The following is a 4,172-nucleotide window of genomic DNA, read 5'->3' as shown; positions in this document are numbered from 1 at the left end:
TTTTGGGGGGAATTTTGGGGATTTGGGGGTAATGTTTAAGAATTTGGGGGGATTTTGGAAATTTTTAGGGATTTTTTTGGGGAATTTTAGGGAAATTTGGGGGCTTTGGGGGTTTTTAGGGATTTTTGGGGGGGGATTCTGGGGATTCAGAGGAATTTTGGGGGATTTTGGGGTATTTTTAGGGAATTTGGGGGGATTTTTTAGGGAGTTTTGGAGATTTTATGGGGAAAAGTTTGGGGATTTGGGAGTAATTTTTAAGAATTTGGGGAAATTTGGGGTGATTTTGGGGAATTTTAGGGATATTGGGGGACTTTGCAGGGTTTTAGGGAATTTTTGGGGGGAATTTTGAGGAATCTGGGATAATTTTGGGCGGTCTGGGGGATTTCGGGTAATTTTTGAGGTGATTTTGGGGCAAATTTTAGGAAATTTTTCTCCATTTGGGGGGAATTTTGGGGGGATTTTGGGAAAATTCGGGGGAATTTTGAGGGGGGGTTGGAATTTTGGGGATTTTGGGGAATTTGGGGGGAATTTTGGCAACTTGAGGGTAATTTTTAAGAATTTGGGGGAATTTTCGGAATTTTTTAGGGAATTTGGGGGGGGTTCCCAGTCCGCCCAGTTTGGGTCATCAGCGACCCGCTGAGGTGGCACCGACCCCTGCGTGTCCCCGTGTCCCCCTTGTGACCCCCTTGTGACCCCGGTGACCCCTGGGACCCCCCGATGTCCCCAGTGACCCCCGTGACACCTCCCTGTCCCCATCCCTGTGTCCCTGGTGCCACCAGGCCACCTCAACGTCCCCCTTGTGTCCCCAGTGACCCCTTGGACCCCTCAATGTCCCCAGTGGCCACCAGGCCACCCCAATGTCCCCACCCCCGTGTCCCCACCATCTTGGTGACACTCCCATGTCCCTCATGACCATCTCAGTGCCACCCCAATGTCCCCATTCCCGTGTCCCCACTGGTCTTGGTGTCACCTCCATGTCCCCCAACCCACCAATCCGGGTGTCCCCTCCTGTCCCCATCCCCGTGTCCCCCCGATCTCGGTGCCACCCCAATGTCCCCATCCCTGTGTCCTCATCCATCTTGGTGCCACCTTCATGTCCCCCACCCCCATGTCCCCACCCTCTTGGTGACACTCCCATGTCCCTCATGGCCATCTCAGTGCCACCTCCATGTCCCTATCCCTGTGTCCCCATCTCCATGTCCCCACTGATCCTGGTGCCACGTCCCTATCCCCATCCTCGTGTCCCTCATGGCCACCAGGTCACCTCCATGTCCCCATCCCTGTGTCCCCACGGATCTCAGTGCCACCTCAATGTCCCCATCTCCATGTCCTGAGTGGCCACCAGGACACCCCCTTGTCCCCATCTCCATGTCCCCACCAATCCGGGTGTCCCCTCCTGTCCTCACCCTGGTGTCCCCCTCCATCTTGGTGCCACCTCAATGTCCCCATCCCTGTGTCCCCATGGATCTCAGTGCCACCCCAATGTCCCCATCCCTGTGTCCCCACCGGTCTCGGTGACACTCCTGTGTCCCCCAACCCACCAATCTGGGTGTCCCCTCCTGTCCCCGCCCCGTGTCCCCCCGATCTCGGTGCCACCTCAATGTCCCCGTCCCTGTGTCCCCACCAATCCCGGTGTCCCTTCCTGTCCCCACCCCCGTGTCCCCACCATCTTGGTGACACTCCCATGTCCCTCATGGCCATCTCAGTGCCACCTCCATGTCCCCATCCCTGTGTCCCCACGGATCTCAGTGCCACCTCCATGTCCCCATCTCCATGTCCTGAGTGGCCACCAGGACACCCCCTTGTCCCCATCTCCATGTCCCCACCAATCCGGGTGTCCCCTCCTGTCCTCACCCTGGTGTCCCTCTCGATCTCGGTGCCACCTCAATGTCTCCATCCCTGTGTCCCCACTGATCTCGGTGTCACCTCCATGTCCCCCAACCCACCAATCCCGGTGTCCCCTCCTGTCCCCACCCTGGTGTCCCCCTCGATCTCGGTGCCACCTCCATGTCCCCATCCCTGCTGTGTCCCCATGGATCTCAGTGCCACCCCAATGTCCCCATCCCTGTGTCCCCACCAGTCTCGGTGACACTCCTGTGTCCCCCAACCCACCGCCGTGTCCCCGCGCGGTGACACCGCTGGATGGAGGAAGCTCCGAGCGCGGGGCGCGGCCGCCACATTCTCCGGCGTGTGTGTCACCTGCGTGTGTGTCACCTGCGTGTGTCACCGCCTGTCACCCCCCCCGCCCACCTGCGCCACCCGTGGGGACAAAGGTCCGGGGCCACCCACTGTCCCCCCCCCCTCCCCCCCGATATTGTCCCTGTCACCGCTGGCTCCGGCCCCAGTTGGGGACAGGACGTGGCCATGGCGGGGGGGACATCAGGGAGGGTCCTGGTGGTCCTCACCTGCGCCATCACAGGTGAGGGGACAGGGGGACGTCGGGAGGGGACATGGGGAGGGGACATTGGGAGGGGACATGGTGGTGGTCTTCACCTGTGCCATCACAGGTGAGGGGACAGGGGGACGTCGGGAGGGGACATGGGGAGGGGACATCGGGAGGGGACAGAGGGAGGGGACATGGTGGTGGTCTTCACCTGTGCCATCACAGGTGAGGATGAGGAGGGGACAAGGGGACATCAGGAGGGGACACAGGGAATGGTCCTGGTGGTCCTCACCTGTGCCATCACAGGTGAGGGGACAGGGGGACATCGGGAAGGGACATCGGGAGGGGACATCGGGAGGGGACATGGTGGTGGTCACCGGGTGGTCTTCACCTGCGCCATCACAGGTGAGGATGAGGAGGGGACAGGGGGACATCGGGGGGAGGAAGAGGAGGATGGTGGGGACAGGTTCGAGGGGACAGGGGGATGAGGGTGAGGAGGAGGATGAAGAAGAGGAAGATGAAGAAAGGGGAGATGAAGAAGAGGATGAAGAAGAGGAGGAGAATGAAGAGGAGGAGGAATTGGGGTGGGGGGAAGTTTGAGGGGCTTGGATCTGAAGGTCCTGGAGGAGGAGGGTGAAAAAGAGGAGGATGAAGAAGAGGAGGAGGAGGATGGTGAGGAGAGGTTGGAAGGGACAGGGGGATGAGGGTCTTGGAGGATGAGGGTGAGGAAGAAGAGGGTGAAGAAGAGGAGGGTGAAGAAAAGGGAGATGAAGAAGAGGAGGATGAAGAAGATGAAGAAGAGGAAGAGGAGGAATTTGGGTTGGAGATCTTTGAGGGGTTCAGATCTGAAGGTCCTGGAGGAAGAGGAGGATGAAGAGGATGAAGAAGAGGAGGAATCAGGGTTAGAGAGGTCTCAGGGGTCCAGATCTGAAGGTCTTGGGGGAGGAGGAAGATGAAGGGGATGAAGAAGAGGAAAAGGAGGAGTTTGGGTTGGAGGGGTCCATGGTCTGAAGGGGTTGGAGGAGGAAGAGGAGGATGATGAAGAGGAGGGGGAGTTGGGGTTGGAGAGGTTGGAAGGAACCATGACCTGAAGGTTTTGGGGGAGGAGGAGGAGGAAGAAGAGGAGGAGGAGGAGGAGGTGGACGTAGACAATGGAGAGAGGTTGGAGTGGGATGAAGAAGAGGAGGATGATGATGAAGAGCAGGAGGAACTGGGGTTGGGGTTGGAAGGGTTGGAGAGGTCCGTGGTCTGAAGGGCTTGGAGGAGGAAGAAGAGGACGATGAGGAGGAAGAGGACGATGAGGAGGAAGAGGACGATGAGGAGGAAGTGGAAGCGGTGAAAGGTGGAGACGATGGGGAGAGGCTGGAGGGGGATGAAGGGGGGGAGGAAGAGGAAGAGGAAGATGAAGGTGGAGACAGCGAGGTGAGGTTGGATTGGTCAGCGCCGAGGCCGGGATGAAGGTCTGGGAGGAAGAGGAGGAAGAGGAGGATGAAGGACGGTGGAGAAGATGGGGAAGAAGGTGAAGAGGAGCAGGGGGAGGATGAAGGACGTCAACAAGAGATGAAGGCCTTGGAAGAGGAGGAGGAGGAGGAGGAGGAAGGTGGAGATGAAGATGGTGGGAGGTTGGGGAGGGTCCATGTGGGGATGGCCTGGGAGGAGGAGGAGGAAGAGGAGGGTGAAGATGAGGGCGGGTGGAGGAGAGGGGGGAACGTTGGATGGGTCAAGGGCCAGGAGGGGGAGGAGGAGGAGGAGGAAGGTCAGGGTCTCCTCCCTGGGGGGGCCTTGGGGG

The sequence above is a fragment of the Onychostruthus taczanowskii genome, unplaced genomic scaffold, assembly GCF_017590055.1.
Source record: "Onychostruthus taczanowskii isolate IOZ18803 unplaced genomic scaffold, ASM1759005v1 scaffold495, whole genome shotgun sequence".
Taxonomy (NCBI): domain Eukaryota; kingdom Metazoa; phylum Chordata; class Aves; order Passeriformes; family Passeridae; genus Onychostruthus; species Onychostruthus taczanowskii.
Note: the sequence above shows the minus strand (reverse complement) of the source record.